The sequence below is a fragment of the Bufo bufo genome, chromosome 5, assembly GCF_905171765.1.
Source record: "Bufo bufo chromosome 5, aBufBuf1.1, whole genome shotgun sequence".
Classification (NCBI taxonomy): Eukaryota; Metazoa; Chordata; class Amphibia; order Anura; family Bufonidae; genus Bufo; species Bufo bufo.
Window position 1 is genome coordinate 493,868,812 of NC_053393.1, and position 27,792 is coordinate 493,896,603.

The 27,792-nt window shown below is 43.9% G+C and overlaps 1 protein-coding gene and 1 long non-coding RNA gene across 6 annotated transcripts in view; one reads left to right on the top strand and one right to left on the bottom strand.

The window, feature by feature from the left end:
• Nucleotides 1-27,792, bottom strand: part of EPC1 (enhancer of polycomb homolog 1) — a 101,961-nt gene that overhangs the window by 31,990 nt on the left and 42,179 nt on the right. The gene's annotated exons all lie outside the window — the stretch shown is intronic.
• LOC121002750 lies at nucleotides 837-20,695 on the top strand. The gene is made up of 4 exons (XR_005779321.1): nucleotides 837-849; nucleotides 3,516-3,522; nucleotides 4,270-4,282; nucleotides 20,586-20,695. It is a non-coding gene; the product is annotated as an uncharacterized LOC121002750 (long non-coding RNA).

Consider the following 27,792-nt stretch of genomic DNA (forward strand, 5'->3'; position numbering starts at 1 on the left):
TAGTTTTCGGTCAAATTTATGCAGAAATCTAAAAAATTCTGAAGAATTCATAAACTTTCAAGCACCACTGTAAGTTGGCACAGTATAAATGGTGGGCAGTTTTATGTATTTTGCAGCTGTTCATTGCCCCCCTTCATTATATGATGCTCCATTTAACTCCTGATGTACAAGTGCATGTTTCTCCTGGGACAAGATTATGAAGACATCAGCGCCACAACTATCCTGCAGGTTGTGGTTACTGCAGCTCAGCATCACTGAAATGTGACAAGGCCACAGTACCACCTGTCGACAGGTGTGGTTCAGTTTCTGTAAGAAAGCAGCCATGTTCTTCTAATCCTGAAGAACCCCTTTAAAGTGTAACTAACATTTCACTTCCAAAAAAATGAAATTCCTAACATGTGATGCTGAAGGGAAGATATTCATGAAGCTGCATTTTTCAGCTAATTTCACCTTTCTGATGTCTGTATTTAGCCCATAGCAACCATATTTCTTTGTGCCTCTATTTCAGCAACTTCCTAAGATGGCCTCTGCTGCTCTTCCTGTGATGATCTTTGCACTTCCTTGAGGCCATCCTGTATTTCCCTCACGTCCCATAAGCCCTTGCTCTCCTCACATGAACTAACAGGACCAATCAGAACGCAGAAAACTTCCCACAGTACCCAGAGCAGTGTGTATCCTCACATACAGCTAACCAGAGACATGCCCTGCAATTACATTAAATCAGTAAGCATTTATTTTAACCTCTTAATAGCCAGCTGTCCCTCATTCTCTTCCAGACTGACAGGGAGGGGGGCTGCTTTAGCCGATTATATCTCTGGTTTGGTACCAGCTAGAAATGGGCCTTGTATTGTCTGAGATCTGACATTTCAAGCTTTCAGACAATAACCAGAATGACAAATCTGTTCAGTACAGGGGAAGATATCAATGATAGAAAATCGGGATGCTGTGAATGAAGCTGAAAGTAAAAGCAGATTTAACCCGCGATTATTCACGTCTATTTCTAACAGTGATTTCTCCTCTGTTGCTGTCATTCTGGTATTGTATGAAAGCCTGGACTGTCAGCTTTCAAACAAGACCAGTTGCATATTTCTAGCTGCTACCATTAAGAAGATATCACCATCTAAAGCAGGCCTCCCCCTCCACTTTCTGCCTCAGCCCAGCTCCAGGCCGTCAGGGCTGAGCTCACCCGTCTCTTGTTATAATACTGAGAAGTCGGACTGCACAGGCAACGCTGTGAGAGGAGAGCTGCTGAATAGGAAAGTAGCATGCATTTGTGGGAGTTATTAGCAGGTAAAACTGAAAATGATTACATTTTTAAACACAAAAGCACTTATACAGCAGGGTGTAACTATACCATTAGGGAATAAAAAATGAAACGGCAGTTAGACTTTAAAGAGTAAAAATGGCTGAAGCAAAAAGTGATGGGTCCAGCCTGAGGTCAGGCTAAATGGGGGTTTCCAGGCTCCTCATATTGATGACCTATTATCAGGATAGGTCATTAACCCCTTAAGGACACAGCCTTTTTACACCTTAGGACCAGGCCATTTTTTGAAAATCTGACCAGAGTCCCTTTAAGTGCTGATAACTTTAAAACGGTTTGACTTATCCAGGCCGTTCTGAGATTGTTTTTTCGTCACATATTGTACTTCATGACACTGGTAAAATGGAGTCAAAAAAAAAATTTTTTTTGCACCAAAAAATACCTAATTTAACAAAAATTTGAAAAAAATTAGCAAATTTCAAAGTTTCAGTTTCTCTACTTCTGTAATACATAGTAATACCCCCAAAAATTGTGATGACTTTACATTCCCCATATGTCTACTTCATGTTTGAATTGTTTTGGGAATGATATTTTATTTTTTGGGGATGTTATAAGGCTTAGAAGTTTAGAAGCAAATCTTGAAATTTTTCCGAAATTTACAAAAACTCAATTTCTAGGGACCAGTTCAGGTCTCAAGTCACTTTGCGAGGCTTACATTATAGAAACCACCCAAAAATGACCCCATCTAAGAAACTACACCCCTCAAGGTATTCAAAACTGATTTTGCATACGTTGTTAACCCTTTAGGTGTTGCACAAGAGTTATTGGCAAATAGGGAGGAAATTTGAGAATTTCATTTTTTTGTCTAATTTTTCATTTTAACCCATTTTTTCCACTAACAAACCAAGGGTTAACAGCCAAACAAGACTGTATCTTTATTGCCCTGACTCTGCCATTTACAGAAACACCCAATATGTGGCCGTAAACTACTGTACGGCCACACAGCGGGGCGTAGAGTGAAAGGTGCGCCGTTTGGTTTTTGGAAGGCTGATTTTTATGGACTGGTTTATTTACACCATGTCCCATTTGAAGCCCCCTGATGCACCCCTAGAGGAGAAACTCCCTAAAAGTGACCCCATCTAAGAAACTACACCCCTCAAGGTATTCAAAACTGATTTTACATACGTCGTTAACCCTTTAGGTGTTGCACAAGAGTTATTGGCAAATGGCGATGAAATTTGAGAATTTCATTTTTTTGCCTAATTTTCCATTTTAACCCATTTTTTCCACTAACAAAGCAAGGGTTAACAGCCAAACAAGACTGTATCTTTATTGCCCTGACTCTGCTGTTTACAGAAACACCCCATATGTGGCCGTAAACTACTGTACGGGCACACAGCGGGGCGTAGAGTGAAAGGTGCGCCGTTTGGTTTTTGGAGGGCTGATTTTGCTGGACTGTTTTTTTGGCACCATGTCCCATTTGAAGCCCCCCTGATGCACCCCTAGATTATAAACTCCATAAAAGTGACCCCATCTAAGAAACTACACCCCTCAAGGTATTCAAAACTGATTTTACAAACTTTGTTAACCCTTTAGGTGTTGCACAAGATTTAATGGAAAATAGAGATACAATTTCAAAATTTCACTTTTTTGGCAGATTTTCCATTTTAATATTTTTTTTCCAGTTACAAAGCAAGGGTTAACAGCCAAACAAAACTCATTATTTATGGCCCTAATTCTGTAGTTTACAGAAACACCCCATATGTGGTCGTAAACAGCTGTACGGGCACATGGCAGGGCGCAGAAGGAAAGGAACACCATATGGTTTTTGGAAGGCATATTTTGCTGGACTGGTTTTTTTTGACACCATGTCCCATTTGAAGCCCCCCTGATGCACCCCTAGAGTAGAAACTCCAAAAAAGTGACCCCATTTTAGAAACTACGGGATAGGGTGGCAGTTTTGTTGGTACTAGTTTAGGGTACATATGATTTTTGGTTGCTCTATATTACACTTTTTGTGCGGCAAGGTAACAAGAAATAGCTTTTTTGGCACCGTTTTTTTTTTGTTATTTACAACATTCATCTGACAGGTTAGATCATGTGGTAATTTTATAGAGCAGGTTGTCACGGACGCGGAGATACCTAATATGTATACAATTTTTTTTATTTATGTAAGTTTTACACAATGATTTCATTTTTAAAACCAAAAAAATGTTTTAGTGTCTCCATAGTCTAAGAGCCATAGTTTTTTCAGTTTTTGGGTGATTATCTTAAGTAGGGTCTCATTTTTTGCGGGATGAGATGACGGTTTGATTGGCATCTATTTTGGGGTGCATATGACTTTTTGATTGCTTGCTATTACACTTTTTGTGACGTAAGATGACAAAAAATGGCTTTTTTTACACCGTTTTTATTTTTATTTTTTTACGGTGGTCATCTGAGGGGTTAGATCATGTGATATTTTTATAGAGCCGGGCGATACGGACGCGGCGATACCTAATATGTATACTTTTTTTTTATTTATGTAAGTTTTACACAATGATTTCATTTTTGAAACAAAAAAAATCATGTTTTAGTGTTTCCATAGTCTAAGAGCCATAGTTTTTTCAGTTTTTGGGCGATTATCTTGGGTAGGGTATGATTTTTGCGGGATGAGATGACGGTTTGATTGTTACAATTTTGGCGTACATGCGACTTTTTTGATCACTTTTATTACCTTTTTTGGGAAGTAAGGTGGGCAAAATTTCAATTTCATCATAGTTTTTTATTTTTTATTTTTATGGTGTTCACCGTTCGGGTAAAGTAACATGACCGTTTTATAGATCAGGTCGTTACGGACGCGGCGATACCAAACATGTGTAGGGAATTTTATTTTTTTCATTTTTTATCAGTGATAAATGTGTTTTTTGATTTTTACTTTTTTTTCACTTTTATTCACTTTTTTTTTACCCAGACCCACTTGGTTCTTGAAGATCCAGTGGGTCTGATGTCTGAATAATACAGTACAGTACAATATATATTGTTCTGTACTGTATTTTACTTACACTGAACAGATCTATGCTTTCAGCACAGATCTGTTCAGCACCATGGACAGCAGGACGCCTGAGAGGCGTCCTGTTGCCATGGGAACCTTCCCCGTCTGCTCAGAACTTCGCAGACGGGGAAGGGTAAGGAGGGGATCTCTCGGGGGGCTCTCTCCCTCCCCATCGGGGGGCTGCAAAGGCACAGCAGCCCCCCGATGGGAGAGGGAGGGAGCTCCCTGCGCTGTTAACCTTTTCCATACAGCGGTCCGTACGGACCGCTGTATGGAAAGGGTTAAACGGCTGACATCGCATCGCAGATGTCAGCCGTTTATACCAGGGTGCCAGCAATGTGCTGGCACCCTGGTATCCCCACTAGACACCACAAGGGGAGGCGGGCGGGGGATCGCGATCCCGCCTGCCGCACCGCCCGCCTCCCGCACCGCCCACAACCCTCCCCCTGCACCTCCCGCCACCATAAAAATCATTCGGGGGTGCAGGGGGGGGTAAATAAAACTTTTTTTTTGGCATATAAAGTTTCTGATCCCTGCGGTCAGGGACTGCGGGGACCAGAAACTTCAGAAATCGCAGCAAACCGCAGGTCTGAATTGACCTGCGGTTTGCCGCGATCGCCGACATGGGGGGGGTCACGGGACCCCCCCGCGCATTTAGCCTAGGTGCCTGCTCAATGATTTGAGCAGGCACCGGGTTCCGATCACTGCCAGCCGCACGGCAGTGATCGAAAATACACAGGGCGTACATGTACGCCCTGTGTCCTTAAGTACCAGGGCACAAGGGCGTACCTGTACGCCCTATGTCCTTAAGAGGTTAAAGGGTTTCTACCACCAGAAATACTGTTATGTAGCTGACTGATATAGCGATGCACTAATGTCAGCACTACATAACAGTATGTTTCTAACATTAGTCCCTGCAGCAGTTTTTGTTAAAAAAGCACTTTTATTATATGCTAATGAGCCTCTAGGTGCTATGTGGGTGTAAAATCAGCACCTAGAGGCTCCGTCCACTCACCCATTATCCCGCCCAGGTCCAGTGTTCTGCCCGCCCAGCTCCTCTTGATTGATGCCACTGTTCCCTGCATTGTTGGCGAAATCCCGCACCTGCGCCGTTCACTTCTGTCTTCGGCGCAGTGAGTGAAGGCCGCTCTCCTGATGCCGGCTTCCTCACTGTGACGTAGTTGGCGCAGGCTCAGTGAGGAATCCGGCACCAGGATCGCATCATTCACTCACTGCGCCGAAGACAGAAGTGAACGGATTTCGCCAACGATGCAGGTAACAGTGGCATCAATCAAGAGGAGCGGGGCAGGCAGAACACTGGACCTGGGCGGGATAAAGCATGAGTGGACGGAGCCTCTAGGTGCTGATTTTACGCCCACATAGCACCTAGAGGCTCATTAGCATATAATGAAAGTGCTTTTTTAACAAAAACGGCTGCAGGGACTAATGTTAGAAACATACTGTTATGTAGTGCTGACATTAGCGCATCGCTATATCAGTCAGCTACATAACAGTATTTCTGGTGGTAGAAACCCTTTAATATTCAGCCTCCGGCACAGGAACAAGCACTTTTAATGGAGTAGGAAGCACAGCGTCCCTGCGTAAACATACTCTTAAAGGGGTTGTCCTGTGGGCAAATACTGGCAAAATGCTCAGAGTTGTTGAAGTCTTAGGCTAGGGCTACACGGCAACGGCAACAAGAAGTTTACAACTGCATTGTGACATGTCGCACCAAAGTTTCGCAACATTTTCTTATAATGATTGTCAATGGCGTTACACTGCGACTGCAACATGACAGAAATCCAAATTGAAAAACTCCAACTTGAATGGAATTTTTGCGACTTGTGTCGCAGTTGCGGCGTGTCTCCGTGCGACACCATTGACAATCACTATAAAAAATGTTGCACAACTTTGGTGCGACACATGTAGCTCCAGCCTTACTGACTCCCATATGCTCAGACACTTGCCGGGTCCCTGTCTTTGCTTCCTGGTCCCGTCACACAGCAAATGGCTGCTTTGCCAATCACCGGCTGAAGGACGCGGGGTCACCGCTACTCACAGCGATTGGCTGAATGTTTTAAGACGGGACTTGCAGGGACCTGTTAAGTGTCATTGAATGAGACTGGAGGAATCTTTAAAGGTAGTTATTGCCTTTTTTGCCCACTTGTCCAACTTCAGAAAATGCTATATTAGATATTTTGACACCTAGAGCCATAAGATTGACAGAGGCTGAAGCGTTGGTAAGATGGCACAACAAGTCAATAAAATATCTGCTCTGATCGCTGCGGCATTCTGCACAGATGGCCTTAGGCTACTTTCACACTAGCGTTCGGAGCGGATCCGTCTGATGTTTCATCAGACGGATCCGCTCCGATAATGCAGACGTTCGCATCCGTTCAGAACGGATGCGTCTGCATTAAAACTTAGAAAATTGTGAAAGTGTGAAAGTTGTCTGAGCGGATCCGTTCAGACTTTACATTGAAAGTCAATGGGGAACGGATCCGCTTGAAGATTGAGCCATATTGTGTCATCTTCAAGCGGATCCGTCCCCATTGACTTACATTGTAAGTCTGGACGGATCCGCTCGCCTCCGCACGGCCAGGCGGACACCCGAACGCTGCAAGCAGCGTTCAGGTGTCCGCTCACTGAGCGGAGGCTGAACGCTGGCAGGCGGATGCATTCTCAGTGGATCCGCCTCCACCGAGAATGCATTGGGGCCAGACGGATGCGTTCGGGGCCGCTCGTGAGCCCCTTCAAACGGTGCGCACGAGCGGACACCCGAACGCTAGTGTGAAAGTAGCCTACTGCAGCCAGATGCTCTACTAACAAAATGGTAATCACCACATTCTACAAACTGTCGAGCACATACTGTAATCTAATGTTTCTGAATAATATAGACAGTCAATATACTAACAAAATATAGGTCAACCATCAAACAACATGGATTTTCTCTACCAATTGTAGTTCTTCAAAAGGTTTATAGTTAAATTCAATTACTAAAAACTCAAACCCAGTCCAAGGACTACAGTTCACTCCAGACCTCTGCACTGACAGGGCCGGTTGTGATCACCTTTTCACCGTCTGGTCCTTTCAAAGTGCCGAGGGCGCATCAGCTGCAGAGAGAGCAGATCCTCCAGGTATAACGGTAACGTCCCCGTTTCTCCTAGAGGCTCATTTGCATATATTAAAACTTTCCCAGCAATGCGGACACATATGAACATGGGGCCAACACAGATGCCTTCAGCTGCCAAGTGCACATGTAACAGGTCAGCCGGTGTCATAGGTACAAACCTGCTGACAGATGCCCTTTAAAATGCTCAGCTCCTCCTGCCTGCAGATTACATTGCATTTTGTGCTGACATGTCCTATTTTAATACTTGCCGTGAGCTAGAATAATCAGGGCTGCAGCGTCACAACATTCAGGGCGCAGCATGAAAAGGTCTGCTTCCTGGATTGCCATGTTTCCAGGGAGAGATGCAAGTGGCAAATTTTACTAGAAACATTTGTTGACAGACTCAGACATCAGCTCCTGGATCACAGAGATTTCTGGTCCATTTAGTTCTTGTAAATATGTGCATTTAGGCAGAGCTGACCTCTGCACACCATGAAATGTAAGGCTACTTTCACACTGGCGTTTTGGCTTTTCGTTTGCGAGATCCGTTCAGGGCTCTCACAAGCGGTCCAAAACAGATCAGTTTTGCCCTAATGCATTCTGAATGGAAAAGGATCCACTCAGAATGCCTGCGTTCCATCACCAATCCGCTCCATTTTTGCTGTCCATCTGACAAAACTGAGCCAAACGGATCCGTCCTGGCACACAATGTAAGTCAATGGGGACGGATCCGTTTTCTCTGACACAATTTGGGACAATAGAAAACAGATCCGTCTCCCACTGACTTTCAATGAAGTTCATGACGGATCCGTCTTGGCTATGTTACAGATAATACAAAACGGATCAATTCTGAACATATGCAGACGTTTGTTTGTTTTACAGATGCATGCGGTTGTTTTATGGCAACTGAACCGTTTTTTTGCAGAACCATGATGGATCTGCCCAAAGTGTGAAAGTAGCCTTAGTTATTAGATGATGTGTCTCATACTTGAATCAGACTTTTAGCCACAAACATAAATCTTTATGCATTTTTCTTTTAAACTTCATGCTTCAATGCAAAATGTTAAACCTGACCTGGCAGCAAAAATGGTAAAAGGAGCGTCTGGCCTAGGATCTGACCAGACCAATCCTTGGAGCCTGTGCCCACCTGTCTGTAGTCCAGTAGTTTCTGGCCACATTGGTCGTAGCCTTCACTGGACCGAGCCACCCCATCATTAGCCTCAGCAGTCACGTGCTAGACATCTCGCTGCTGGTGACTGGCAGCAGTCGTGGGACCAAGCCACTTCTGAACCGGTTGGCAATAGGAGAAGTTGCGGCACAGAAAAAAGGCAAAACAGGTTCGGTTGGACAACCCCTTTAAGATGCTTCTTCTACTGTTTGTATACATTATATAAACCTGTAGTTGATGCTAGGGTTAGACAAGCTTTCTATCTAGCGGTTTTCAGAAAGAAATCCTGACAAGCCCTTAAAGTCAAATTATAGGTCATTTTCTCTGTCGGAAGAATAGTAAGGACTACTGTTTAATATCACTCGGAAAGAACAGAGATTAAAATGAAAAGCAAGGACAGACGAGACAGACCATTCTCTGTAGACTGACTATTCTGAAGCAGAACGAGAGTATCCTGACCGAAACAATATAATGTAAATAAAGCAACAAGTACGCTGACCTAATTAAAACTACTTTATTTTGGGTCTTCTTTATAGAAGGAATAGATACTGTGATGCACTAGGAAACAGAAAACTATCAAATACACTTCAGCCAAACCTGTAATCACTGCATTGTGCTGCTTATAGGGACAGCAGCATCACATGTTATAGAAGAAATCTATTCCCGCACAAGGAAACACGTGTAGGTGCTTTGAGGCTGCTGTAGTCAGAACATCTGGCTAAGGGTCCAGATACACAACTGTATTTTTTTTCCGCATCTGATGTACAGTCGTGGCCAAAAGTTTTGAGAATTACATAAATATTGGAAATTGGAAAAGTTGCTGCTTAAGTTTTTATAATAGCAATTTGCATATACTCCAGAATGTTATGAAGAGTGATCAGATGAATTGCATAGTCCTTCTTTGCCATGAAAATTAACTTAATCCCAAAAAAACCTTTCCACTGCATTTCATTGCCGTCATTAAAGGACCTGCTGAGATCATTTCAGTAATCGTCTTGTTAACTCGGGTGAGAATGTTGACGAGCACAAGGCTGGAGATCATTATGTGAGGCTGATTGGGTTAAAATGGCAGACTTGACATGTTAAAAGGAGGGTGATGCTTGAAATCATTGTTCTTCCATTGTTAACCATGGTGACCTGCAAAGAAACGCGTGCAGCCATCATTGCGTTGCATAAAAATGGCTTCACAGGCAAGGATATTGTGGCTACTAAGATTGCACCTCAATCAACAATTTATAGGATCATCAAGAACTTCAAGGAAAGAGGTTAAATTCTTGTTAAGAAGGCTTCAGGGCGTCCAAGAAAGTCCAGCAAGTGCCAGGATCGTCTCCTAAAGAGGATTCAGCTGCGGGATCGGAGTGCCACCAGTGCAGAGCTTGCTCAGCAATGGCAGCAGGCAGGTGTGAGCGCATCTGCACGCACAGTGAGGCGAAGACTTTTGGAAGATGGCCTGGTGTCAAGAAAGGCAGCAAAGAAGCAACTTCTCTCCAAAATAAAACATCAGGGACAGATTGATCTTCTGCAGAAAGTATGGTGAATGGACTGCTGAGGACTGGGGCAAAGTCATATTCTCCAATGAAGCCTCTTTCCGATTGTTTGGGGCATCTGGAAAAAGGCTTGTCCGGAGAAGAAAGGGTGAGCGCTACCATCAGTCCTGTGTCATGCAAACAGTAAAACATCTTGAGACAATTCATGTGTGGGGTTGCTTCTCATCCAAGGGAGTGGGCTCACTCACAATTTTGCCCAAAAACACAGCCATGAATAAAGAATGTACCAAAACACCCTCCAACAGCAACTTCTTCCAACAATCCAGCAACAGTTTGGTGAAGAACAATGCATTTTCCAGCACGATGGAGCACCGTGCCATGAGGCAAAAGTGATAACTAAGTGGCTCGGGGACCAAAACATTGACATTTTGGGTCCATGGCCTGGAAACTCTCCAGATCTTAATCCCATTGAGAACTTGTGGTCAATCCTCAAGAGGTGGGTGGACAAACAAAAACCCACTAATCTGACAAACTCCAAGAAGTGATTATGAAAGAATGGGTTGCTATCAGTCAGGAATTGGCCCAGAAGTTGATTGAGAGCATGCCCAGTCGAATTGCAGAGGTCCTGAAAAAGAAGGGCCAACACTGCAAATACCAACTCTTTGCATAAATGTCATGTAATTGTCGATAAAAGCCTTTGAAACGTATGAAGTGCGTGTAATTATATTTCACTACATCACAGAAACAACAGAAACATCTAAAAGCAGTTTAGCAGCAAACTTTGTGAAAACTAATATTTGTGTCATTCTCAAAACTTTTGGCCACGACTGTACATTGTTTTGTGGACTGGACGCCCACCCATTCATTTCATGGGGCCGCAAAAAATACGTACAGCACACCGTGTGCTGTCTGCATCCATATGTCCGTTCTGTGCTGTGGCCCCACAAAAAAGATAGAACATGTCCTATTGTAAACGGTTTTGCAGACAAGAATGGGCACTTTTACAAGGGGTTCACACAAAAGACAAAATACCATGCTACACGTCATCTGTATTTTTTTTGCAGATCGCAAAGTACATATGGTCGTGTGAATACACCCTGAGGCTATGTTCACATCTTTGTCAGGTAAATCCAGTAGTACTGACCATAATGGGATCAGACGGGTTTTCAGTATAAATGCACGCAGCGATATTTGTCCTGCAGAAAGCAGCCGGATCTCCTTGTAGTCAATGGGGATTTGGCAGTGCGGATGTGAATGTAGCCTAAACATGACAAATAATGCCCAGGCTGGGTTCACATCTGCGTCCTTAATTCCGGCAGTCTGTACAGTTTCTGTTCCCATGCTTGCCGAGTGGTTGTGCTCCTTGTGGTGCAAAATCAGAGCTTTTCTATTTCTGGTCTTCACACACACACACACACACACACACACACACACTAAGGCCCCTTGCAGACGAGCGTGACGGGGGTCGTCACAATGTATTTGATGACACTAACGGCATTATGTCAGTGTCCTCTAATACATTCCAGAACTGTAAGGGCTACATAGCATCATAAATCAATATAATGCTATGTGACCCCGTCAGTGCTGGGAGGTCAGGCCGGGAGCCTAACAGCCTCACAGACACACTGAGGAGAAGACAAAACTGCAGCTGCACCCCTCCTCTCGATCTTATATTTAGTATTGGGATAAAGAGTGAGAAGATTTCTGAACATCTGCAGAAACCTTGCAGTAAAGGGGTACAGACAGGCTGCAGGGAAGATAACCCCTTTTACCAAATGTAATTTTCACATATCGATGTTTGAAAATCGAATCACAAACCAATGGATAAAAGTTTCCCAGGGACAGGATTTAAAAAATATATATTTATTTGTGGATAAAAATTGTATCATAACCTAAAACAATTTTTGAACATTTTGTAGCGCCCATAAAACAGAAATCGGTTTCCACCCTGGAGGGGAGAAGAACCAGTTGGAGGGCTAAGCCTTGCTGTGGCTCTCATACATGCATAGTTCTTGATGCAATTATGTATGAGCATACTATTGTGGCTGAATTGTGGTATAATTTGTGCCATAATTTGGTGAATTTCATATTAAAAACATACCGTATTTATGAATTAACTTTACCTTGTTCACAGAGGTTGCATGGCTTCCGCCTCATGTACAGGACCATATTGTCCGCATTTTTTCAGATAGCACACTAACCCATTACTTTCTATGCACAGGTATGTATTTTTTGTGGATACATGTGGCCATTCCTCAAATTATAGACCCTGTCCTGTTGTGGTCCACACTGTGGACAAGAATATAGTTTGAAGACCGAAATGCAACTACAGTCGTGTGCATGAGGACTTTGTGGGAAAGGGGCATGGGGTAAAGGGGCTTTCCAGTAATAACTATATATTTTATGTAATGTCCCCAGCCAGCTTCTTGAAAAAGAAGATTCATACATACCTGCCCCCTTCTTCCTGTCATGCATGGTCACATGCACCACTCCAGCCAATGACCACCAGTGGCCACAAACAGCACATCACCACTGAAGCCAGTCATTGGCTGGAGTGGTGCATCTGACCAACAGTGCGGGGACCAGAAGACCGAGACAGCGAAGGAGTGGAGCGGCACGGAGAAGGTAGGATTTTATTTTTATTAGGAGGCACACTGCAGGCATTACATAAATGACAATGACCAGAAACCCCCTTTAAGCTTAAGGGCATCCGTGCTGCACTATTCTGTCCAGTAAAACGCTGGACTCCCAGATGGTAAGAGAGGACAATAGTCCTTGGGGCCTGTTGGGTGGAGTTCGATTCTGGCACTTCCATTTCTATCCTGAATGGAGCAGAAAACCGGAAAGACTTGCACACAAGTGAATATATTACAGTATATTCCACTACCCAATTTTCGGGCCAATTACAAGGAAACAAACGTTCACTGGAACATTATATCCTGCTAATTAGCTGCATTTCAGTCGGCAAACACTTGTTTGTTGGCTGTTCGCATCTTTTAAGCTGAACCAAGATTTTTTTTGTCTTAAAAAACGCTGAAAATGTGCTGTGAACTCACTGCAGCCAAGTGGAGCAATTTAATAATAATTGGAAACAGCTCTGAAATACCATCATACAGCAAATAAATAAAAAATATGCTACTTTAGGCTACTTTCACATTAGCGTTTTTTTTCCGGATCCATCATGGATCTGCAAAAACGCTCCGTTACCATAATACAACCGTCTGCATCCGTCATGAAAAGATCCGGTGGTATTAGGTCATATATAGTCAAAACAGATCCGTCATGAACTCAATTGAAAGTCAATGGGGGACGCATCTGTTTTCTATTGTGTCAGAGAAAACGGATCCGTCCCCATTGACTTACATTGTGTGTCAGGATGGATCCGTCTTGCTACACACCACATTGCGGACAGAAAACGCTGCTTGCAGCAATATTCTGTCCGCGATGGGAGCGCAACCAAACGGAACGGAATGCATTCTGGTGCACTCAGTTTCGTTCAGTTCAGTTTTGTCCCCATTGACAATGAATGGGGACATAACAAGCGTTTTCTTCCGCTATTGAGATCCTATGGGGATCTCAATAGCAGAATTGAAAGCGCTAATGTTAAAGTAGCCTTACTCACTTGTCTGCTCCTCAGTATAGGGCACGATTACACTGCACTATTTTTTTTACCTGTAAAAAGATTTGATTGCCCGATAAACAAGTGTTTGCCGATTGGCAGGTGTAATACACTCTTTACACAACATAGTTAAAGGGAACCTGTCGCCAGGATTTTGTGCATAGAGCTGGGGACATGGGCTGCTAGATGGCCGCTAGCACATCTGCAATACCCAGTCCCCATAGCTCTGTGTGCTTTTATCGTGTTAAAAAACCTTTTTGATCAATATGCAAATGACCTAAATGCAACTAAAGTAATAACTGGAATGGAGCAACTACAGTACCCTGAAAGATTATCAAAATTAGGGTTATTCACGTTAGAAAAAAGACGACTGAGGGGAGATCTAATAACTATGTATAAATATATCAGGGGTCAGTACAGAGATCTATCCCATCATCTATTTATCCCCAGGACTGTGACGAGGGGACATCCTCTGCGTCTGGAGGAAAGAAGGTTTGTACACAAACATAGAAAAGGGTTCTTTACGGTAAGAGCAGTGAGACTATGGAACTCTCTGCCTGAGGAGGTGGTGATGGTGAGTACAATAAAGGAATTCAAGAGGGGCCTGGATGTATTTCTGGAGCGTAATAATATTACAGGATATAGCTACTAGAGAGGGGTCGTTGATCCAGGGAGTTATTCTGATTGCCTGATTGGAGTCGGGAAGGAATTTTTATTCCCCTAAAGTGAGGAAAATTGGCTTCTACCTCACAGGGTTTTTTTTTTTTGCCTTCCTCTGGATCAACTTGTAGGATGACAGGCCGAACTGGATGGACAAATGTCTTTTTTCGGCCTTATGTACTATGTTACTATGTTACTACTATGTTACCTGATATGAGTCCTGTGTCCGGAGATGAGTCAAGCGGAAAGGAGCCCAGCACCGCCCCGCGTCTTCCAAATCTCCTCCTTGCTGGCTGACGTCACAGAGCTGGAGCGCCGAAATCTCGCATGCGCAGTGTCGGCATCATGTTCATTCCCTGTGCTGGCATCAGCACAGGGAATGAACTACGCATGCGCTAGCTGGCGCATCGCGAGATTTCGGCGCTCCAGCTCTGTGACGTCAGCCAGCAAGGAGGAGATTCGGAGGACGCGGGGCGGTGCTGGGCTCCTTTCCGCTTGACTCATCTCCGGACACAGGACTCATATCAGGTCATTTGCATATTGATCAAAAAGGTTTTTTAACACGATAAAAGAGCAGAGAGCTATGGGGACTGGGTATTGCAGATGTGCTAGCGGCCATCTAGCAGCCCATGTCCCCAGCTCTATGGACAAAATCCTGGTGACAGGTTTCCTTTAACATGTCTTTTTCTGATCTCTTGCCTGCTGTATGTATTTATGTGTTTTCATCTACTCTACTGATACACTAAAGTGAAAAAAACACTAAACTGAAAAAAAAACTAAACAAAAAAACAACAACACAAATGATTACATTTATTTTAGAGAACAGGATGTTGAACAATTTGTTTTAATATACATTTAAAATTTTGCTTGCAGACCTTTATTATATCTATTGTAACCTTCTTGAAAAAAATAAAAATACAGCCCATTTTAGTTATGTAATATACATCCATAGGATAGCTGGATAGGATTAAACATGGAGTCAGTCATGTGACCCTCACAAGTATCATGCTTCTTGGCTTTCAGTTAACTGACCAGGTGAATAGTAGTGTACTGAGGAACAGAACATATATAGTATACACAGTATTACTGCCTGCAGCAGTATCTCGTCCGAGTCAAAACAGATCTGTTATTTATTTATTTTTTTACACTAAACTTTAACATGACAACATCACCTAGAGACAGGCAGCCATTTGACAAATCACCTACAGACAAGTAGCCCTGTAAATACAAAGTGATGTAGTTATTGTAATAACCACAATAAAAAGCTTGATTCCACCACTAGTCCTATACAATTATCATATGAATGTGTCCTGATAAGTGTCCTGTGTGCACACATGTAATTCATGTAACGCTGCTGCTTACCGAATATCAAGGATTACATGATGTGAAGAGTGTCATATGACTGATGCCATTTTTGGTAGGACATGGATACATTACACAGGACTGATATATGGGCTATACCATTCTACTGCACATAGGGGGTCAACCGCCAGATATAAGAAAGGTATATGTGAAAAATTAAAAATACATGTATTAGAAAATTGTATGATTTCCTATTATATATACAAAAAAACAGGACACTTGAATACCCCTTTAATGCGATTGACAAAGGTATAAACTGGTAGTGAGTGGTGCTTGGTCAATGATCTCACAAAGTGGTGCCCCCCTTATTTTTGGGTTCTACACCAGTGTATATGTGGAGTCAGGGTCACATTAGTACTGGGTGGCATCTCCCCTTGCTGTGATAGAGGATGGCAACCTGGCATGGTAATGGTCACACAGATGCTGGATATCATCCTTTTTTTTCCATTCCAAGCTCTTTCAACTTGGACCTGAAGTGTGGACATGCGTTGGAACGCCACAACTTCTAAAGGAGTCAAAAAAGGCAGTAGGACTGGTCCCAGACCTACTGCAGACTGGTCAATGTTTACTCCGCAAATACCAGACAGGAATGACCGTGGTAGCTGAACGCCATGTCAGATACCAGATATTGGTTCTCTGAGTCTCCACATTATGTATGATGGCAGCAGGCATTCTTCACTGCTCCTGCAAACTCTGATGCGGCACAATTAAAGTGGGAGCTCACCTTAGGACATTTCCCGACTAGTCATGCAGACATGTCAGAAGGTGTCATCAACAGAGGTCTATGAGAACTTGTCAGTCCACATAAGGAGACCTGCCACCTGCACTGAGGACAGCATAGTGTACTGACAAACCCCCCACGGATTTCAGAGGTTTGACACTTCTGTCACTTCTGACTTTCTATAGTAGTGATGTGTGAACTCCACAGTGTACACCAGCACTGCTAGTCAGAGGAGTCTCACTGCTACCGCCTTTTCTCTTTTCTGTTACACATAGGAATGAATCCTCAGACTTGTCTCCTCTGAAGTGTGAGCCAGCTGAGAGTACTCACTGCCACCCCAGTGGTGACCGTCACTACACTATGCTGCCCTCAGTGAGAGCAAAGTGCAGGTGACAGGTCCCTTGACGTTTCATTTATCAAGAGGAAAAGCCTATTGAAAACCGCTCATCTGAAGGGGATAGGTCCCCAAGGCACAAGGATAGTGGATTCAAATGTAGCAACCGCTCTAGCTTCTGTTGAAGCTGAATTTGGCCCCTCTGAAAACATCATCTTAAATTTTAGGACAATCCAAGACATGGAACTGCACAAAACTGAAGTTGTACACGTACCATATTATTCTCATATAACAATAAAATACTACTTTAACCTCTTTATCACATTCATGACAAATTCTGCCTGGGGAAACGAGCGGGTCTGGTAAGGTCCCTTGCACATAATATTCAGGTTACTTACTGTCCTATATTTTCTTTTTGATCAAAGGGAGGATTAGATCTGAGCACAAGTGAAGAAGAAACGTTTGCTAATCGTTCATTAGGGAATAAATCCTAAAGTAATGTGCAGTTCCTGGGACACCGGAGGATGGGGCCATGAGCTGAACCTGGGGAAGGACGCTATAGGCCAATTACCAGCATAGCCTACAATCTAAAACAAAGTGATGAAACTGACTGAAATCAGGAGAGGAGGTCAGAGCGGCGCTCACTGGGCTCTGCTGCGCGGAGATTTGCTTGTCTGTTACTGGAATAAGCATTAGACATAGACTGACTATTGCAGTACGGCACGGCCATCACACCCCATTTTAGAAACCTATTTTATAGGCACTCAAGCCAGCCATACAATATCAATAGTTGTCTGCCAGCTGACTGCCATCTCTCCCGACTCCCCCCCTATGTTTGTAATGGGAGAGATTTATCAAGACTGGCATTCCCAAACACGAGTTTAAGACACAGGTCTACGTCCGCCAGGGACTACAGCTATAACTTCCATCAGTTTCTGGCGAAAGTTATAGAAAATCTGGTGGGCCAAGCAAAGCCTTACCTCTTTTTCCTCACCACTTTGGAAAAAAGTGTCAAGAGGCCTAAAAAGTTGCAAATTCTGACGGACTTTGATTTCATGTGTATGGCTAGCTTTCGAAACAAATCTAAAAGCTTCAAAATTGCAGTTACACCAGCTGTCTGAAAAGACGTAAGAGAACACCGGCTACAATTTTACTGAGAAATCAGCTTTCATCTAAAACGACTACTTAAGGCTCCATTCACACGTCCGCAAATGGGTCCGCATCCGTTCCGCAATTTTGTGGACGGGTGCGGACCCATTTATTCTCTATAGGGAAGGAATGGATGCGGAGAGCACACTACATGCTCTCCGCATCCGTATTTCTGGAGCGCGGCCCCGATCTTCCAGTCCGCAGCTTTGGAAAAAAATTGAGCATGTCCTATTCTTGTCTGCAATTGCGGACAAGACTAGGCATTTCTATGGGGGTGCCGGCCGGGGGTGTTGCGGATCTGCAATATACTACGGACGTGTGAATGGACCCTTAATCAGATGTTAAATTTAAAAACCAGTGGATGATTTACACAACATGGATTTTCAAGCCAATTATCTGTAACAAACATTCATATGAAAGCTCGTTCTTGAGAAGAATCGACCGTGTAAAGGAGCCGCAGGTCACCTGATAGAGGAGGTGAAACAATCTTTTGTGCTGACAGCTCAATAATCATTTCTGGGCAGCAGATCATGATGTATGAGGACAAGCGGTGGCAGTAGCGATCATTCATTCCCATAAAATGGAGGTGATCACTGCATGTAAATGCAGCTTTTTACCTCCACAGATGAGCAGCCAATTATCAGGACGGAACACTTACTTAATAGGACATGTTCTACTATTTAGTGGGGCCATGGGACGGACACACAGATGTGGACAGCACTCGGGAATGCTTTGCGCACTTTTTGCAGCCCCACTAAAGGGAATGGGTCCACATCCGACCAGCAAAAAATGCAGATCGGATGCTGAGCCAACACATGGCCGTGTGAATGAGCCCTCAAACGGAATGTGTCATCAGAAGATGACCTGCTGTCTAAATCACTTTTTTATGTTTAATATATTTTAAATGTCACTTTTTATATTTAAACAGACCTAAAATACTGCAGTTTTGTTCTTTGTCTGTACAGATCACTTTACTGCAGTTAACTCATTCTAATCCTGCCTGTAATGATATCACCTGTGTGTACAGATTAGGCTACTTTCACACTCGTGTTCGGTGCAGATCCGTCTTGTATCTGCACAGACGGATCCGCACCAATAATGCAAACGCTTGTATCCGTTCAAAGCGGATTTGTTAGACTTTTTTTTGAGAGAATAATGCAAAGTCAAAACGGATCCGTCTTGACTTACATTGAAAGTCAATGGGGGGCGGATCCATTTTTCAATTGCAACATATTGTGTCAGTGAAAACGGATCCGTCCCCATTGACTTACATTGTAAGTCAGGACGGATCCGTTTGGCTCTGCATCGTCAGGCGGACACCAAAACGCTGCAAGCTGTGTTTTGGTGTCCGCCTCAAAAGTGGATCGGAGACCAAACGCAGCCAAACTGATGCATTCTGAACGGATCCTTATCCATTCAGAATGCATTGGGGCTGAACTGACCCGTTTTGGGCCGATTGTGAGAGCCCTGAAACGGACCTCACAAGCGGACCCAGAAACGCCAGTGTGAAAGTAGCCCGAGACAAGATTCACCATTTACAATAGGTGACGGTCACATCTTATCTCTTCTTTCCTTGTACAATGACCTCTGCACAGGTCACAGAGCGGCCTAGAAAACTGACATAGAAGTCATTGAGGTCCCCTGCTGACCATGGTGTGTATGGACCATGGAGCTGCCGTAAAGCTATTTTCTTAATGTTGTTAAGAACAGCCCAGGCAAGATGGCCGCCTCCATAATAATATATTTAGAAGATAAAAATAAAAAAAATCTACAGTCAAAAAATAAAAACATTAGAAAAAAGGAGAAGTGTTACTATCTGGTTTTGACTGGCAGAAAACATTTTTGGTGACATATTTTCTTTAAAGAAATAAAAATCCCACCCAGCTTTCAGGGTTTATGAAGCAGTGGATAAACCTTTTCCAGACCAGGTATTGTGTCAGTCATGGGCTGATTAGTGCTCACCTCTATCAGACATGTATGATAATTACCATGGGAAATACAATGATGAACATACATCTGACCACGTGCACACAAGCTCCATTTGGGGTCGTATTTCTTGGTTACTGATCGACATCCCAAGGCTGCTCTCAGGGCGCTATGGGAATTCCAGAAACAGCCGTCTGTGCTTCACTGCTCACGCACGTATTTTTTTCAGCGTCTGTTCCGTTTTTTTGCGGCCCGTATGCAGAACCATTGACTTCAATAGGGCCGGAAATAAAACGGAAATTAGTCCACGTGCATTCTGTGTCCATTCCGCAAAAAGAATAAAACAAATCATAATATTGTCTGAATTACGGGCAAGGATAGGACTACTGTATTTGGGGCCGGCCATGCCATACTGCAAAATGCAGGATGCATCCGGCCGGTATCTGTATGCATTCCGCTGACCGCAAAACACCCAATGGTCGGGTGCATGAGCCCTCACTCTGCAGAACTCTCAACTGCTCCTCCAGGGGAGAATTGCCTCATAGGCTTTTTCAAAGGCCTTGTTCACACTGGCAAGTATGGCAGTCTGAATATTCAAGTTCTCCATGAAGGGAAAAAAAGAAAGTACAATAAATCACAAACCAAGACAATGGTCTGCATTTAAAGGGGTTTTCCAGGTTCAGAGGTGAACCCGGACGTATCCCCATTTTCACACAGGCAGCCCCCTGACTTGAGCATCGGAGCAGTTCAAGCTTCGATGCTCTCCTTTGCTCTGCGCTACATCGCGCAGGTTAAAGGTATTTTCTGGAGTTCCGGTGACGAACCGGCCTCTCCATAGGGCTGCGAGGCAGAGGCTTTAGCCCAGCAGTGAGCCCAATGACGTCACCGACACTGATGGACGGGCTTTAGCGCTGACCTAGCCTGTAAAACGGCTAAGGCAGCGCTAAAGCCCGCCCATCAGAGCTGGTGACGTCACCAACACACTGCTGGGCAACCACTTGGAACCGAACCAGAGTTCGGGAAATTTTTTTTTTTTTTTTACAGTAGAAATTGATTTATGGAGTTATTATGCAAAGTCTCGCGAGACTTTGCGAAGTAATAACTTCAGCTCATAGGAGCCAATACATTCTAATACTATTAGTATTCAAAGTATTATGCGAATCGACATCGGATGTTTCATCCAAAGTCGATTCGCTCATCCGTAGTGTTTATTAAAAATTATGGAGTCCTATTCTCTGTACAGGGCTGAGATGCTCTACTAGCAGGATCTGAATTCTCAGACATTATAAACACTCAAAGCTCAATTCTTATCTTACTGATAGAAATGTGGATTAAGTAAGTGTTTAGGACTTCAGTACCTAAACAACATGTTGCCACCAGCAACAAGCATTCACGGCAAAAGTGTCATGGCCCACTACACCAGACCATGACACAGCCGTGACACTCCCTCCCCTCAAAGCCCTCCCCAAAAAATAGATTGGAATAAAAAAAATAAAAAAAAGCAAGTTTAAATGTCCCAATTCACAAAAAGTTATAATTAATGACTTCTCTACTGTAAGAATAAAGACCAATGCATGCAGTGCCTCACGTAACCGCAAAACGAACACGTTAAGTGACCGTGAAGAAGCATTCTTTTCATGTGCGATAAGGGTTATTAGATGACTGGCACAAAGTGAAAGTAGAATGCACTCACTATAATGGCATCTATTAAGTTTCTGGTGATTCTGGCAATCTGAACCTCTGCCGGAACAGAGTTCTGCAATACCCTAAAATACATGTGGACGAAACCTAAGACACATCAAAGAGCTGCGCACTATTATAACAGCTAAAGACACATTTTATTTTATTTTTTTATACAATATGAAAACTTAAAAAAACTGATACCATGAAATGTAATGCAATCTGCAGGCAGCACATTATAGAGCGGAAGGAGCGGAGCAGACTGATGCATAGTTTTATAGGAAGATTCAATAAAACTTGTAATTTGTACATTTAAGGGTACTTTCACACTTTTTTCTTTTCCGGCATAGAGTTCTGTCATAGGGGCTCAATACCGGAAAAGAACACATCAGTTTTATCCCCATGCATTCTGAATGGAGAGCAATCCGTTCAGGATGCATCAGGATGTCTTCAGTTGTCTTTTTGACTGTTCAGGACGAAGATAATACCGCAGCATGGCGGTTTTATCTCCGGCCAAAAATCCAAAACACTTGCCAGAATAACGGATCCGGCATTTTTTCTCCATAGGAATGTATTAGTGCCACATTGACGGATCCGGTATTCCGGTTTGCGCATGCGCAGACCTTTAAGAATGTGAAAAAAATAAATACCGGATCCGTTTTGCCTGACACCAGAAAAACTGATCCGGTATTGCAATGTATTTTTCTAACTCATCAGGCATTTTGCAGACTAATCAGGATCCTGATAAGGCTACTGTCACACTTGCGGCAGAGGAATCCGGCAGGCAGTTCAGTCACCAAAACTGCCTGCCGGATCCGGCAATACGTATAGCAACTGATTGCATTTTAAGACTGATCAGGATCCTGATCCGTCTTAAAAATGCATTGCAAGAACCGATCAGTCTATCCGTTTGTCATACGGACAAACAAATCAGTTTTTATTTTTTCACATTTTTGCATGCGCAGACCGGAAGGACGGATCCGGCACTAATACATTTCTATGGAAAAAAAATGCCGGATCGAGCATTCAGGCAAGTGTTCAGTTTTTTGGGCCGGAGATAAAACCGTAGCATCTCCGTCCTGAACAGTCAAAAAGACTGAACTGAAGACATCCTGAACGGATTGCTCTCCATTCAGAATCCATGGGGATAAAACTGATCAGTTCTTTTCCGGTATAGAGCCCCAAGGACGGAACTCTATGCCGGAAAAGAAAAACACAAGTGTGAAACAGGGCTGTGGAGTCTGAGTCGGAGTCGAGGAGTCGGAGTAAATTTTGGGTACCTGGAGTCGGAGTCGGCAAACAATGCACCGACTCAGACTCCGACTCCTACTAAATTTAGATTGGAATAAAAAAAATTAAAAAAAGCAAGTTTAAATGTCCCAATTCACAAAAAGTTATAATTAATGACTTCTCTACTGTAAGAATAAAGACCAATGCATGCAGTGCCTCACGTAACCGCAAAACGAACACGTTAAGTGACCGTGAAGAAGCATTCTTTTCATGTGCTTCACTATATGGCACGCAACGCACAATTAGGAGCTGCAATACTTATACTTTCCATAGTGTTGTGTTCTGCTTTTACAGGGAACGCAGCGCGTCCATGTGTAACCTAGCCTCTCACTGATAAGGGATTAAATAAATATGTTTTTTGCAGGACTAGAGAGTGAGACACTTGTATAAGTGAAGGGAATGGAGGGCCAATAGCTCAAGACTGAAGCTGTAAACCATTGGAAAAACTGCTGTCATTTAGCTAAGGCTATAAAAACTTGTAAACTCAGATTGTTAGCTTAAACTTTAAACATGACTATGGGATTCTCCTAGGAAAATCATGTTTTAGAATAAATGCCCCTTCCTGGATCCTCCTTTGTTTTCATTGTGTTTGTCTTTTGCTTAAACTGTGCAATACAGTAGACTGTTGGCTTCCCAGCCAGTAGTCCTGTGGTAGGTTGCGTTTCTTTCCCTCAAGGAATGTATAAAATACATTCGCATATTAATACAGAGGAGTCGGAATCGGAAGTACATAAAACTGAGGAGTCGGAGTCGGAACATTTATCTACCGACTCCACAGCCCTGGTGTGAAAGCACCACAAGGCTGAAAAATTACATGTGTTTGCATACAGTTTGCCTGATCAGGCAACGGAACTGCCTGCCGGAATCAAACAATGCAAGTGTGAAAGTACCCTAAGGCTCCATTCACACGTCCGCAAAATGGGTCCGCATCAGTTCCGCAATTTTGCGGAACGGGTGCGGACCCATTCATTCTCTATGGGGACGGAATGGATGCGGACAGCACGGAATGGATGCGGACAGCACGCATTTGCGGAGCGCGGCCCCGATCTTTGGGTCCGCAGCTCCGCAAAAAGATAGAGCATGTCCTATTCTTGTCCGCAGCTGCGGACAAGAATAGGCATTTCTATAGGGGTGCCGGGCGGGTGTGTTGCGGATATGCAATTTGCGGGTCCGCAACACAGCACAGACGTGTGAATGCAGCCTAAAAGGGGTTCTCCAGATCCCTGCACGGTATTCTTCCAGCGCTGCATGGGCATGGTCACATGCTCCACTGCAGCCAATGACTAGCTTTAGCGGTGATGTGCTACTTGTGGTCAAGGCACCGATGAAGCCAGTCATTGGCTGCAGTGGAGCATGTGACCACGTAGCACTGGAAGAAAATAGTGCGGGAACCGGAAGACTGAGACAGCGAGGAGAGCTGGAGTAGCAGGCAGTTATGAATCCTTAGCTCAGAGGGGCAGGCTGTTGGCACTTGGTAAAATGGCATTATTACCAGAGAACCCCCTTTAAATCTCTGCTCTGAATTCAGTTGTACAGGGGGTGTCTTATCAGTGACTGGCACTTCCACAAAGAATGCCAGTCATTACAAGTAAACGCAAAGAACAGACATTTAAATGTACAAATTACAGGTTTTACGGAATCCTTTACCACAAATCTATATATCAATCTGCACTAGGGCAGAAACGATTCATCAATCAATTAAATTAAGGCAAAAAAAATCCTCAATGCAGTTTCCCTGCATGGAGGAATCATTTGAATCACATGACCACGGAGCAGGATTGAAATAAAGCTTCTCACTCACCGCTCCATGGCCTCCCGACTCGGCACCGCAGGGCCTTGGCATGTATAACATTATTGGTTTGGAGAGGGGTTAATGGGGGCACCTGTGATTTGGCATGGAGGGGCTGATCTGGGGGAGTGGGGGACATGGTGGATGGCATGGAGGGGCTGATGGCAGTGCCATCATGGGGGCCATGGCATGGAGCGGCTGCTGATCTGATAGCACTGGGGGAGTGGGGGACATGGCAATGGATGGCATGGGGGTCTGGCTCTGATTGCACTGCAGCAAGGGAGGGTGTGATCATGGTGGCAGGCGGTCTGATCATGGTGGCATGGGGGGACTGATTTGAGGGCAAGGCTGACTGACTTTGGGTGAAGGGGGGGCTTATCTGTGGCTGAGATCTGTGATAGTCTGATTTGGGGGGGGTGTAGTTTGATCTGATATCTGTTCTGATGAAAATCAGATGTAATAAATAAAAATATTGTTTTTATAAAGAAATACGTTATTTTAAGAAGGTTTTTCTTATTAATTTACTCGATTAATTGTAAGAAATAACCGATAGAATACTCTATTACTAAAATATTAGTTTACTGCAGCCCTAATCTGCACTTTCAGCAGATGGAGACTGGTCATTTCTATTTCACTCAAACTGATGCCAAAATGCTTTACATCAGTTCTGTCACAAGTAGGTTTAAGATCTGGTTTTGTATCATAGAGGTCAATGGTCGACAGGATGATGTTGGTCTGTAATGATAAACTACACTGATAGCACATCTCAGTCTTATTAAAGGGCTCATTCACACGACCGTATTTGTGTCCGCATCTGTTCCGCAGTTTTGTGGGTTTGATGCGGACACATTCATTCCAATGGGGCCGCAAAAGATCTGGACAGCACACAGGGTGCCGTTCACAATTGTACTTCCGTTCAGCAAAAAGGATAGAGCAGGTCTTATTCTTGTACATAATTGTGGACAAGAATAGGCATTTCTATCATAGGGCTGGCTGTGTGCGTTCCGGCTGGTATCTTTTTTTTTTTTTTGCGGATCTGCAATTTGCAGACCACAAAACACATACGCTCATCTGAATGAGCCCTATTAAAAGGGTTTCAGGATTTTTATACGGATGACGTCGGAGTGCCACGGCCTGCTCTCAACAATCCGAGCCCAGCGCTGTACATGGTATCGGAGTTCAGCTCCTCCTAGACCACAGGGATCAATGAACGTGACGTCACTTGCCTAGAGGAAGCTGTGATAAGGCCGCAGTGGTCACAAGAATGTCGGACCCCCACCAATCAAATACTGATTAACTATCCAGAGGATAGGTCATCAGTATTAAAAACTCGGAAACCCCCTTTAAGGCTTTAGGCCTCGTTTACATTTCTGTGTCTGTCTCAATGGGAGTGTTTGGTTTGCATCACGGACCAAAATGGTGCACTGACCGTGGTCAGCAAAGAAAAATACTGATCTGTGCACAGACATTAAAATAAATGGGTACGTGTGCTGTCCGTGGAAAACACGGACAGCACACGGCAGTGGAAAACAGAAATGTGAACGAGACCTTATTCACACATGAGTGAAGGCTACACAGAGACGAGGTATAATGAAATATTTGCGCCTGCTCTGTGTTTTATACCTTCATCTGGTTTTGTCCCAACAACGACCGTTGTGTGTTTTGCAGTCTGCAAATCGCAGATCCGCAAAACACGGATGGCGTCCGTGTGCGTTCCACAATTTGCAGAACGGCACGGACAGCCTTTAATATAACTGCCTATTCTTGTCCGCAAAGCGCAGATGGGAATAGGACAGGTTATATTTTCTTTGCGGGGCTACGGAACAATGGATGCGGACAGCACACGGAGAGCTGTCTGCATCTTTTGCGGCCCCATTGAAGTGAATGGGTCCGCATCTGAGCCGCCAAAACTGCGACCGGATGTGGACCAAAACATCGGCCGTGTGCATGAGGCCCAACACTGACAAGTGAATAAGGCCTGAAAGGGTCTGTGCAGCCAGTACGTATTGATAACCTATCCTCAGGATAGGTGATCAATATCTGATTGGTGGGGGTCTGACACTGAAGAGGAAAGCAGTGCTTGCACATTGTCTCCCTTGCAGCGGTGGCGCAGTGTAATTACAAGTGCTCATCCCATTCTACTGACTGGAACAAGCACTTGTAATCACACTGCGACGCCGAGGCTTGCGCCAGCACCATATTCCTCTTCAAACAGCTGATCAGCGGGGGTCCTGGGAGTCGGACCTCCACCGATCAGATATTGATGACCTACCCTGAGGATAGGTCATCAATATGTACTGGCTGCACAACCCCTGTAAGCTGCTATGGCTTATATGTGGGGCCAACTGAAGAGGAAAAACCTCCCTATAAACACTAATTTTCAAGAACTGTCCCATGTAAATGTGCCCCTGATCACCCAACCACTGAAGCTACTTTCACACTCGCGTTTTGGGCGGATCTGTCATGGATCTGCAAAAACGGATCCGTTACAATAATACAACTGCATGCATCCGTCATGAACGGATCCGTTTGTATTATCTTTAACATAGCCAAGACGGATCCGTCATGAACTCCATTAAAAGTCAATGGGGATGGATCCGTTTTCTATTGTGCCAGAGAAAACGGATCCGTCCCCATTGACTTACATTGTGTCAGCGTTTTGGTGTCAGTCTCCAAAGCGGAATGGAGACGGAACGGAGGTAAACTGATGCATTCTGATCGGATCCTTTTCCATTCAGAATGCATTAGATTGCAAACTGATCCGTTTTGGACCGCTTGTGCGAGCCCTGAACTGATTTCACAAACGGAAAGCCAAAACGCCAGTGTGAAAGTAACCTTATTCTTCAGATTATCGCATCTTTCATGTGGTACTAAAAATACTCATTAGTCAGCAGCACATTTCAAAAGTAAAGATAGAAACAACCATTCATCCACAGCAACAATGATGTCTGTATATAAAGAGGATGGCACGGATGGGACAGTTTCAGAATCGGCACGAAAGCCCCCAACTACTGGGACCCAGTTACAACTTCTGGTAGGAATAACTGAGCATTTGCTTGTTCATGGATGGCAGTATTATTACACTGCTAACGAGCTTTACTACGAACTTTCGTTAGCGATGATCTGGCAGATTATCTGCCAGTCTAGGGGTGTCTTCACCCCTAGATTTCTGCAAGCTCCATTAAGGGGAATGGAACTGA